Consider the following 13,302-nt stretch of genomic DNA (forward strand, 5'->3'; position numbering starts at 1 on the left):
TCTTCCTTTCCACGTGAAACCTGGGCTATTTCACGTGGAAACTTGAGTTTTCCACGTGAAACCTTGGAATTTCACGTGGAATCCTGAGATTTCCTAGCTTTCCACGTGAAACCTTGGAATTTCACGTGGAATCCTGAGTTTTCCAAGCTTTTCACGTGGAACTTGGCCAATTTCACGTGGAATGTTGAGACTTCCTTCCTTTCCACGTGAAACCTGGGCTATTTCACGTGGAAACTTGAGTTTTCCACGTGAAACCTTGGAATTTCACGTGGAATCCTGAGATTTCCTAGCTTTTCACGTGGAAACTTGAGTTTTTCACGTGGAATGTTGAGATTTCCTTCCTTTCCACGTGAAACCTGGGCTATTTCACGTGGAAACTTGAGTTTTCCACGTGAAACCTTGGAATTTCACGTGGAATCCTGAGTTTTCCAAGCTTTTCACGTGGAACTTGGCCAATTTCACGTGGAATGTTGAGATTTCCTTCCTTTCCACGTGAAACCTGGGCTATTTCACGTGGAAACTTGAGTTTTCCACGTGAAACCTTGGAATTTCACGTGGAATCCTGAGATTTCCTAGCTTTCCACGTGAAACCTTGGAATTTCACGTGGAATCCTGAGATTTCCAAGCTTTTCACGTGGAACTTGGCCAATTTCACGTGGAATGTTGAGATTTCCTTCCTTTCCACGTGAAACCTGGGCTATTTCACGTGGAAACTTGAGTTTTCCACGTGAAACCTTGGAATTTCACGTGGAATCCTGAGATTTCCAAGCTTTTCACGTGGAAACTTGAGTTTTTCCCGTGGAATGTTGACATTTCCTTCCTTTCCACGTGAAACCTGGGCTATTTCACGTGGAAACTTGAGTTTTCCACGTGAAACCTTGGAATTTCACGTGGAATCCTGAGATTTCCAAGCTTTTCACGTGGAAACTTGAGTTTTTCACGTGGAATGTTGAGATTTCCTTCCTTTCCACGTGAAACCTGGGCTATTTCACGTGGAAACTTGAGTTTTCCACGTGAAACCTTGGAATTTCACGTGGAATCCTGATTTTTCCAAGCTTTTCACGTGGAACGTGGCCAATTTCACGTGGAATGTTGAGTTTTCCACATGAAACCTTGGCAATTTCACCTGGAATCTTGAGATTTGTAAGACCCGGATTTTCGGAACAAGTTAATTTCCGACTCACGCGTAGAATCAGTGTAAACGTGACAGGAGTTTGTTGTTTGAGAAAGATCAATGAAGAAGAAAGTTCAGGAATTGCTTGAGGTATGTTGCGTCGTCGCTGTAGGAATTAGTGCGAGTTGTCTGCACACCTGCCTTATGGCGAGCGTGTCCAGAATAGGCTATTTCGCTCTTAAAGCAACGTTTTGAGTGAGATTTCGAACTCTCGGAAAATTTAAAGATTCTCTTTATTTTTCCATCGACCAGCGTTTCATTTCGGAACTCTGGACTGTACGCACGATAGGTTTCACTTTTCGGATGTCCGCCGACGCTAATTTCTTTGCTTCGAAACCCTATTTTCGAGCAATGGATGAAGACTTTTTCTATTCGGGACTTCTAACGAAGATTCCGTCCGCGTTGCCAGACTTGTTTCGACGTTTCCAATCTTTCTTCAGTTGGAAGTTTTGTCGTTTGAGCATCACAGCAAAAAGTAGTTTTTCGGGGCAGATTAACCGACACCGCTTTTGAGATTTTCGATATCGTTTTTCCCATATCATAGATATTTGTTTTGAGTTCTGGATTTCTGACGCCAGAATCTCTCTTAGAATTTCTCGGTGATCGTGCTGCAAAAATCGGAATCGCGAAATTTTCATTTTCCCGCGATTTCACCCGCCTATAAATAGCGCGAAAAAGCAAAATCCTCTCATTTTCTTTCCATTTGTGGCTGATTTCGTGGGGAGCAAGGGGGGAGGGGATTTCCGCGAAAACTTGACCAATCTTCGTGCAGTTCGTCCCTACTTCTAGGTATCAAGGTAACTAACACGATTCCTACCTCTGATTGTTGTTTCTGTTGCGTTTCTGAAGTCGTTTCTGTGCTCTAAGTTTTGAGCTTTTTCTAAAATTGTCCGATTTCTCTGATTTCTTGCTTGGGTTATGTTCCTTATGTTCCCCTGAGTCTAAAACCTCTGTCAGTAAACTCTGATTGCGATTCAGTTGTCCAGGATCTGAAAAATTGACTCAAAACTCTTTTTGTCTCACATTTCGAAACTTTATTGTCGAAAAGACTTAATCTGACTTCGTGCCTTTAGGATTTGTTGTCACGGATGTCATGAGGATCGTTGCTGTCAAATTTGTTTTCAGAACTGATGACTTTGAAGTTTTGAGCCTTTATTTTGGACCAAAATGCCCCTGCGTAGTCGTATTCCGGCCCGATTGTCCGAAAATTGTTCTGACAGTTTCTTTGCCTTAGTTTTACCCTAAAACTACCTTGTGAATTGATTTGATCAAAGAAAAAGAGTCGAAGCCCTTTTTCCTTTGAGGCCGTGGACTATTTCCTTTAGGGGGGAGTTTTTCGGTTTCGAAAACTTGTCTTTTCGTACCTGATTGTCCTATTCTGAAGCTTTAATGCTTTGTCTATCGTTTATGTATTGTATTGCGATCGAACTAATCGATTTTGTTTGGATTCTGCTTTGTTTTTCTCCGAGGTTCAGTTGAGGGAACTTTGGAAGACTCAGAGCAATTGTTTGAGGAGAACTTTGTTTGCGAAGCTGGAACAGCTCGAGGTTAGGGCAACTTGCTATATTTAGCTATGATTGCATGATAGGCGTCGATAAACTAGACCTATGCTTTATCTGATGTTGTATATGATGATGATTTCTTGTTATGATTGTTTCATAACTTATGATATTGATGATGTGTTGAATTGAGCGTTTTGACGCAACTTCGGAGTGGGGGTTCATTGATCTGGTAATCTTTGATATTTCGGGTTGGATGAACAACCCTAGGCAAGTTCAAATGTGGGGTTTGAGACTTAGCCATTTGTTGGGATTCGTTGGAATTCCTAGACTTTCCCCGGGAAATGTATTTTGGGTGGTTGACTTTTGGAAACTTAGAATGATAGAGCTTTGAAAAACTAAAGACTTGGGAAACTTAGACTTTGAGAAATAAACTCATAACTTGACTAATTCGAATTGAAACAATTTTTATTAACGTTTAAGCATAGGAGAACTGAAGGGGAAAATATTTACGAAAGGCGGGGAAAAGTTGACTTATGTTGTGGGTTTGGAGAGTTTGGAATTGGGGAAAGCCACTGAGGTGAGCTATGGTGATGATTGAAAGTCACCGAGTACTCTAGTACTCCTGGTAGTGTTGTTCGAGTCGTGTCGTATTGACCGGCACAGACTCTGGGTTTTGTTTGTGGGTTTTGTGGTGGGAGTTGTGTTGTATTGACCGACACTAACTCCAAGTCGTGTTGTATTGACCGACACTGACTCTGGTTTTGATAATCATATTGCACACGTGCATATACGCGATGAAGTGCCAAGCAGAGTACTTCGGTATAACAGGAAGTAACGATCAGCCATGCAGAGTTGAATCGGTCCTGACTATATCTGGCACAACAGGAGGTAACGATCATCCATGTAGAGTTGCATCGTGCCTGTTGATGTTCGGCATAGCAAGCAGAAATGGTCAAACCATGTAGAGTTTGTATCGTCTTGACTATAGCCAAAGGTGATAAGCGACGCCCGAGCAGAAATGGTTAAACACGAGGCCAGTGTTACGACCGTCTCGAGGTGCCCAGCCTATAAGTGGCAATACCGTTGGTTTGTCCCGTCGCCAAGCAGAGTGACGTCGTTGATTTGTTCCGTCGCCAAGCAGAGTGACGTTGTTGATTTGTTCCGTCGCCAAGCAGAGTGACGTTGTTGTTTTGTTCCGTCGCCAAGCAGAGTGACGTTGTTGTTCTGTCCCGTCGCCAAGCAGAGTTACGTTATTCGGATATGTGTCAGCATATTCTGCACTGGCACACAATGCATCTTATTATGACTGAATTGTGTAAGAGATTTGATAACATGCTATGTATAAACCTTAGGGTAAGCAGTGCATAACTTATATGTATATATACAACATATATATATACCCCCTTTATCGCATGTTGATTGTATATCTATTGTATTCTGTAAGTTGACCCTAGCGCCTTGGCTTTGTTTGTATGTTTGTGCTTGGGCGGTCGGCCTGCTGCCAGGCGTCCGTCAGCCGGTTCGTGATGATTCGTTGTGCGGGAAAGACCCGGAGCGGAACGACTATTACTGAAGCTTTCGACGAGGACCCGGACTTCATGACTGTTCGAGGGAGGGTCGATGATAGTAGTGTGGGTTATGGGTGGTTAGAGCCTTTTGAGTTAGTTGTTACTGTAATAGCTCTGATTCGTCATTCATATTTTGGGACAGGGTAGGTTCCCGACGCATGGCTTTTGTGTGGTTCTCTTACTGAGGGATCACAGTGAGTCAGTCGGACCATAGGGGTCTTTGCTTAGGCCATTTTGAGGCCGACTTCCTCCTAGTGGTTTGTAATTATGATTTTCTCACTCACCCATCTGGATCTGTAACTATTTGCCTACGGGCACACTACTTTGGAGTCACTGCGAGTGCGCGTGACGGGAGAGTGCAGCTGAGGTGGTACATGTGTATATATTTGTATATTGGTTAGTTAGTGTTGGGGTTATGTCTTTATTTCTCTATTGCTTGATTTAAAAGGAATCAAACGAAAAAAAAATTACCTGTTTTCCGCGTAAAGTTTACTTTTGGTTACTAAAGTGACACCTGGAAAACGGGGTGTTACAAGATTTCCTAGCTTTCCACGTGAAACCTTGGCTATTTCACGTGGAATGTTGAGTTTTCCATCCTTACCACGTGAAACCTGGGCCATTTCACGTGGAATGTTGAGATTTCTGATCTTTCCACGTGAAACCTTGGCTATTTCACGTGGAATGTTGAGTTTTCCAAGCTTTTCACGTGAAACTTGACCAATTTCACGTGAAAACTTGGCAATTTCACGTCCAATGTTGAGAGTTCCTTCCTTACCACTTGAAACCTCGCCCATTTCACATGCACTTGAGCTTTACTAACTTTCATCAAGAAAACTATAGTTTATATAGGTTTCATCGTGGAACTTGGGGCAATTTCACATGGAACGAAGGGAGCTCGTGAATTTCAAGATAAATGTGTACTCAAAAGCCTGTGTGAAACTATCTCTGTGATTTCATGTAGTGATTTCATGTATTACTCTGTGGCTTCATGAATCTCCATCACTAACTTCACTTGGATTCAGTTTTATATGTTTCACCTTGCAAGCATTCAAGGTTGAGAACCATCAAATCCACACCCATGAGGGTTGGTTTAGGGTTTCCTAGCCTCAAATGACCCATACACAAAGAAGTTGTGTTAATATGAATTAGGGGAGGGACGAATCGAAGCGACAAGGGCTGAATCTCAGTGGATCGTGGCAGCAAGGCCACTCTGCCACTTACAATACCCCGTCGCGTATTTAAGTCGTCTGCAAAGGATTCTACCCGCCGCTCGATGGGAATTGCGCTTCAAGGCGTCCCGCAAGGTGCATCCACCTAACGGGTGTCGCCAACGGCACGTGCCTTTGGGGAGCATAAGCTCCCTACTACTGGTCGGCAAACAAACAGCGGGCGCACGCATCGCTCTAGCCCGGATTCTGACTTAGAGGCGTTCAGTCATAATCCAACGCACGGTAGCTTCGCGCCACTGGCTTTTCAACCAAGCGCGTTGACCAATTGTGCGAATCAACGGTTCCTCTCGTACTAGGTTGAATTACTATTGCGACACTATCATCAGTAGGGTAAAACTAACCTGTCTCACGACAGTCTAAACCCAGCTCACGTTCCCTATTGGTGGGTGAACAATCCAACTGTGAGACCCAAGATTTTAAGCTTAGAATAAATTAGTGAAATTCCTTATTAACGAATAAGTTCGATGTATCGTGAAGGGAAACCTGAACAAGAGTTTATTGGATGAAATAAATTTATGAAGGAGAAGGTTCAGGAAAAGTTCAAGGATTGTATCAAAACCGATAAAAGTATAGCACGACTAACATTCGCCTAATCTTAGGTCAAAGACACTAGTAAATAGCTAATTTACACTTTAGGACGCGATGGAAACTAATTCCAAAAATCTTCAGAGAAATGTTAGAATTTCTCTTATTCGTCAGTAAACAAGTATTTCGATGCGAAACCCTGGAATGTACGAACGTCAAATTCCAATTCTCGGAAGTTTGCCGAAACGGAATCCCTGATAGTTCAAAAACCCTAAAATCGACGGACGATGAAGACTTTTTCTATTCGGAGCTTCAAATAAAGATTTCATCCGTGCATGCCCACTCTAATCGACGTTCCGAATCTTTCTTCAGAAGGAAGTTTCTGCATCCGAGGTCAAAAGCATAAAGTGCATTTTTAAGCCGGTAAACATTAAAAACAAGCCTCGAAAACCAAAAATCATACTGATATTTCTTTGGAGAATTAGAAGATTCAGCGGGAAGAATATCGTGTCTAAAATACGTTGGAATCAGTAGGAAAAATCGGAATCGCGAAATTCTCATTTTTCTGCATTTCCCATTTCCTATATATAGTATGAAAAATGAAAAAAAAACAAAAAAATTCACAAACACACACACACGGCCGAGGGGTGCAAGGAGGAAAAAGGAAGAAGTTGATTTTCGTCGTTTCTTGCCCGATTGCTTCACCGTTCGTTGCTAATCGAAGACATCGAGGTATAGTTACTATCCCTCACTTCTGATCGTCAGATCTGTCGACTTTTTCTATGTTTTTCTGAGCTCAAAGTTTGGAGCTTTTTGTAAAACTGTCCAAATAAGCTGATTTTGGTGTCTAAACTTAATGCCCACGTGCTCTAGAGCATGAATATCCAGTTGTTTTCGACTGAATCCTGTCGAATCGTCGCAGAGGTCAAGTTTTCTGAAAATACCCATTTTCTGACAGAGGTTCCGCTTTTTGGATCAAAAACTCTCGACTGAGCTTAGCTTCAGTAGGATTAGTTGTTATAAATGTCGTTAGGATCGAGCTCATCAAATTTGTTTTTCGAAATTCTGATTTTGAGTTTCCGAGCTAAAAATAATGACCAAAATACCCCTGCGACAATTTTCGACCCGATAATTTTTCTGAGAGTTTCCCTGGCCTAGATATCGCCTAAGAATACCTAGGGATTGATTTAGATCGAAGAAAAAGTTCGAAAACCCTATTTTCTATAGTGGCCGAAACCTATTTGCTTGGGTACCGTGTCCAAAAATAATTTTTGAGTCTCTATGACCTGAGCCATTGCGTAGCTCTTTCAATTGTGGAAATTTTGGCGCCGGTTTCGTGTCATTCCGAGTTCTGTAGCTCAAGTTATGCACGTTTTAGCGAATAAAGTGTTTTTGTACAAAACCTGAATCGAGTCAAAACTCATCCATTCGGGGAAAGCCCTTCCTTTCGTGCCTAAATGTTGTACTCTGAAGTTTCTTGAGCTTTGTCGAACATTAGTTAGGATTGTTTCGACTGTATCGACTTGTGTTGATTCATTATTGCTTTGTTTGCTCAAAGGTTCAATTGTGGAAACCTTGGGATTGACTGAACAAGCTTGTGAGGGAGACCTACACCGCGAGACTGGAACAACTCGAGGTTAGGGCAACTTACTTACTAGCTATTACTTTATAGGCGTCAATGAATTCGACTTGAATATTGCTTGAATGTTGTTTATCGCTTTGAACTGGAAAACGTTTTCTGAGAGGCTTCGGCCGTTTACTGGTTTCTGTCTTATCGCTTTTTAGTGGACATGACAGGGTTATGTTTTGCAGCACTGCATTAATGTTTCATCGCTCAATAGAGCTTGATTTATTTGTGTTTAAGATTAAAATGTGCTGACTGTATTCGTGCATTTAATGCGACTTTCGGAGTGTGGATTACACTTATCTTCGTCATGGCAATGACGGGTTTGTTTTGGGAATGTTTGATAGGTCGAACCAAGGTTCGAGCCTTTATTGTTTTAGGAATCGAGACCTTCCCGGGGAATTACTTGGGTTTATTGGGATCTATTACTTATAGAGTTTTGAAACAAACGAAATCAGAACTTGATTTGTAAATGAAATTCATAATACACTAATCAAAGATAGAACACATTTTAAATAATGATGATAACCTCTTGGAAAAGACTTAGGATGTGAAAATGGTTTGGAAAACGGGAAGGGTCGACAATCTAAGTGTGAGGAAAACTTTGAGTGCGATAGCACCTTTTGTTCCTTTAGTGGTTTATCTAGCCATCCAAAGGATGAGCCTGGGATGATTGGAAAGCCCCCAAGTGCGAGTGCACCATCTTTGCTCATTGAGCAGCCTTTCGCCATCGAGCTGATGAGCCTGAGTAAATTGAAAAGTCACTGAGTGCGAGCAGCATTCTCCTTGTTCGTTGAACAGTCTATTCGACCATCGAGCTGGTGAGTCAAAGTAACTTGAAAAGTCACTGAATGCCAGATGCATTCTTTTGCTCGTTGAGCAGTTTGTTTGGCCATCGTGACGGTGAGCCCAAGTGACTAGTAAAGTTACCAAATGCGATTAGCACTTCTTTGTTTACCTTAGAGTATTGTAGAGACAATGTACTCTAGCTAGACACGCGTGCCTTGGTGAGGACGATTCGTTGTTTGGCTAACCATATTGCATTCATGCATACATTTCTTGGAAAGTGTGCTGCTTTCCGAAGGACGATCTCAGATCGGACTTCAACGGAGCTTGATGCCCCAAATGGAGCTAGCTGCTTCACAAGAGCGTGCTGCTTCCCAGGAGCGTGCTGCTTCATAAAAGCGAGATGCTTTAGCGAAGCGAGGTGCTTGGCTTGTCCCATCCATCGAGATGGTGACATTTTATCCGGATCATCTTTTGAGCATGACATTGCACTGGCACGCCATGCACCTAACCATACTTGTGAATGTTATTGTGATTTGTTGTTGATAAACATCGTTATATATATCTTGATGATTTTATGTTGATAAACATGCTATGTATCAACCTTAGGGTAGGCAATACATGACTTATAAGTATATATACAACATATATATATACCCCCTTTATCACATGTTGTTTGTATTATCTATTTTATTCCGTGAGTTGACCCTAGCGCCTTGGCTTTGTGTGTATGTTTGTGTTTGGGCGGTCGGCCTGCTGCCAGGCGTCCGTCAGCCAGTTCATGATGATTCGTTGTGCGGGAAAGACCCGGAGCGTAATGACTATTACTGAAGCTTTCGACGAGGACCCGGACTTCAGGCCTGATCGAGGAAGGGTCGATGAAAGTAGTGTGGGTTATGGGTGGTTAGAGTCTTTGAGATGGTTGTTAGAGTCATAGCTCTGATTGTCATTCCTTATTTTGGGGCAGGGCAGGTCCCCGACTATTAGGTTTTCATGTGATTCCCTTCCATGAGGATCACAGGGAGTTTGTCGGACGTAGGAAGTCTTTTGAGGCCGTTTTGGGCCGACTTACTTTCGTTGGAGGACTGTACTCAGAATACTTAACCTTTGTTTTAGTTTGTACATATTTGCCCACGGACACTACCTTTCCGTCACTGGAGGTCACTCGTGACGATGTTTAGTTGCAGCGAGGGCTGTGCTTGTATTGTATATTAATCGCGATTGGGTTGAGTCTTTATTTCGACAAGTCTTTTTATTTAAACAAAACAAAAAAAAATACCTGCTTTTTCCGCTTTATTTTATTTTGAGTTACTAAAGTGACGCCACCGAAATCGGGGTGTTACATTGTGGTATCAGAGCTTGTCGAGTCTTTCGGGAGTCTTTGGGGAATAGGTCTTCTGTGCTAGGTTGTGTGACTCTGCAAAGAGTGAAAATTGATTGTCTGCCGAGCGATTTTTCGCTTAGAATTGATTGAAGTTAGTGCTTAATCATATTGTATAGTTATGTTAGATGCTATCTTATGATTAGTACTAACTGTTTGTTTGACTAAACAGAACATGGTGAACATGAACCAACTCGCTGGGGCAATGACTGCTATGGCCCAGGCAATGACAAATCAAACTGCGGAGAACGCTCAGTGGCGTGCTGACAAGGCTGAACGTGAGCGTCATAAGCGTGAGAGGGAGGTAGCCCTAGACCAGAATAGGGGGCTGACTGATTTCAGGCGACAGGATCCGCCCAAGTTCACGGGTGGGACTGACCCAGACAGAGCGGACCTATGGATCCAAGAGATTGAAAAGATTTTTGGGGTACTGCATACCGCCGAAGGGGCTAAGGTGGGCCTGGCAACTTATCTGCTGCTGGGCGATGCTGAGTACTGGTGGAGGGGTACCAGAGGAATGATGGAAGCAAATAATGTGGAAGTGAACTGGGCTTCATTTCGTGCTGCTTTTCTGGAGAAGTATTTTCCAGATAGTGCCCGTGACGAGCGTGAGGCACAGTTTCTGACTCTTCGTCAGGGTAGCATGTCCATTCCGGAATATGCTGCTAAGCTGGAATCGTTGGCCAAACACTTTCGATTCTTCCGCAATGGGGTCGATGAACCCTACATGTGCAAACGCTTTGTGAATGGGCTGAGGCCTGACATTGAGGACTCAGTGAAACCGTTGGGAATCATGCGCTTCCAGTCCTTGGTTGAGAAAGCCACAGAAGTGGAGTTAATGAAGAACAAGAGGTTGAATCGTGCTGGAACTGGAGGACCAGTAAGGTCAGGTCCTCAGAATTATAAAGGAAGAGGTAAATTCAAACAGAGGAGGCCGTATCAGCATCCAGAGGGGAGAAGTTTTACCCCAAGATCTTATAAGCCTTTGACTACTGCCACTCCTGGGGTAGGAAGTCAATCAGCACACCCAGAGGTGACATGTTTCAGGTGTGGAAAGAATGGACACTATGCTAATGCATGTCTGAACCAAGGGCCTCGATGTTTCAATTGCAACCAGCCAGGGCATGTGGCCGTCGATTGTAGGGCACACAAGGTGGAGCCAACTATTAATGCTGTGAAAGGAAAGCGCCCTGCTGCTGGAGGAAGAGTTTATATCATGGACTGTGAAGGAACTGAAGGTGCTAATGGGCTAATCAGAGGAGAGCGTAAGAACGATGGTAACCTTCTAACCATCCTTTCTCATTTTAGTACAATACGCTCCAATACTCTCGTAGCACACGCAACGTACCTATTTTACTTATATTGTTTAAGCTTTGACCTTATAGTTATTACACCTATTAAGACTTTATTTGACGGTTACTCGTGTTTAAACTATAGAAGTTACATGAGGTTTAGAATAACACGTTAAGCCTAGAAAGTAGTCTTGCACCGATGCGTTTAACAAGAAGCTAGAAGCTGAAGGATGAATCTCAGAGAGATTCCGTATGGATAGTATACGTATGATGTCGAGAGTGTGTAGTTCCGTAGCGGCATCATTGAGGATTTAATATCAGGGTAATTGAAACTACTGGATGTTAGGAACTCATCGACTGTTCCAGTGGGCTTTTCTAAATCTTCACCTTCGATGTATTAGGCCTGATCAACTTAATATTGAGGGGGTGATATTCGGAATCAGAACTGGCAATGGACTTTGATAGATGGATTGGTAAGGTTGATTTGATTGGATCGAGGATTAGTTGAGTTGGGAGGTAAAGTTCGTGTGAAGTATTTGTTTGCTTGCGAAGGAGTTATAGTTTTAAGAAAAGGATATTCATTTAAGAAGTATTGAAGAATTAAAGGACATTTGAGGTCCAAACTTGGTGAAAGTTTAGGTTTAAGTCTATAATTCTTGCCTTAAGTGTTTAGGACTCAAAGTTTGTCAGGTCTTGAAACGAGAGACTAAGTATCGGATTGATTGGAGGACGATCTAGTTACAAAAATAAAGAGTTAGTATTAAGATGAATACTTGAGGTTGTTGTATGTGGACAAATTTCTTAGAGTCTAAGAATGAATGGAGCTTTGTTATGGATTTCGATGTTGCATGCTAGGGTAGCAAGTGAATTTCACTAAGTTAAGTGAGGATCTTAGGGTTAAGATTGACCTTGGGAGGTGAAAATCATGTTCGAATAGGAGAGTTAGTGGTGTTAGCATTAACGATTGTAGTTAAACCTCAGAATGTTGAGGGATCGGATGATAAAATGACTAGTTAAGTTTCCCGAAGTAAGTTATGATTTGATCTTCTAGGGAATAAGTTCGGATTTGGGGGAAGTGTTAAGGATTTTAGGTAATTGTAAAGTGGGTTGTGAATAAGTGAAGGTTGGTTTTATGGTTTGAGTAAGGGAAGTCTCGAAAAAGGGGAGGTGACAATGATGGATTGTAAGATATTGATATGATGATTAGCTTATAAGTTGCTGATGAATGGATGTTCAAAAGGGATTGGGTCTAGCGATGCACAAGGTATCAAGACTCAAGTCGAGTTTTAATTTGAATGATGACTAAGTAGAAGATTGATTTCAGGGTGCGAATAAGGATAGTTACGAAGTTAGAGGTAATGATTAATGGACTAGTAGATTCCAAGGGAATTGTTCGTCTATGAGTTATAGAGCGATCGAGTTAAGTTTTGAAGCATGAGTGAAGATCACAAGGACAAGTTGAACATTCACTCTGGAATGGCAGAGGTGTACGAGTTTTAAGCAGAATATCGGACGAACGAAAGTAAATGAGCAAGTGGATAAGGCTGTGCAATTGTACGGAGTGCCAACCAATATTATTTCCAATACAGAACCGACACGAGTGGTCGAGCCGGACGACATAGAGCTGAAAGATGAACTGTCTTTCGAAAACGCCGCCAATTAGCATTGGTGACACAAGGATAAAACAGTTGAGGGGAATAGAGATTGTGTTGGTGACAATCATTTGGAACAAGGACATAGGCGATGCTACATGGGAGCTTAAGGAACAGATCGAAGAACAGTATCCGGAATTTCTACTGAACCGTAAGTTTCGAGGTCGAAACTTTCTTTTTGGAGGGTAGTAATGTGAGACCCAAGATTTTAAGCTTAGAATAAATTAGTGAAATTCCTTATTAACGAATAAGTTCGATGTATCGTGAAGGGAAACCTGAACAAGAGTTTATTGGATGAAATAAATTTATGAAGGAGAAGGTTCAGGAAAAGTTCAAGGATTGTATCAAAACCGATAAAAGTATAGCACGACTAACATTCGCCTAATCTTAGGTCAAAGACACTAGTAAATAGCTAATTTACACTTTAGGACGCGATGGAAACTACTTCCAAAAATCTTCAGAGAAATGTTAGAATTTCTCTTATTCGTCAGTAAACAAGTATTTCGATGCGAAACCCTGGAATGTACGAACGTCAAATTCCAATTCTCGGAAGTTTGCCGAAACGGAAT

This window comes from Lotus japonicus, chromosome 2, assembly GCF_012489685.1.
Source record: "Lotus japonicus ecotype B-129 chromosome 2, LjGifu_v1.2".
Classification (NCBI taxonomy): domain Eukaryota; kingdom Viridiplantae; phylum Streptophyta; class Magnoliopsida; order Fabales; family Fabaceae; genus Lotus; species Lotus japonicus.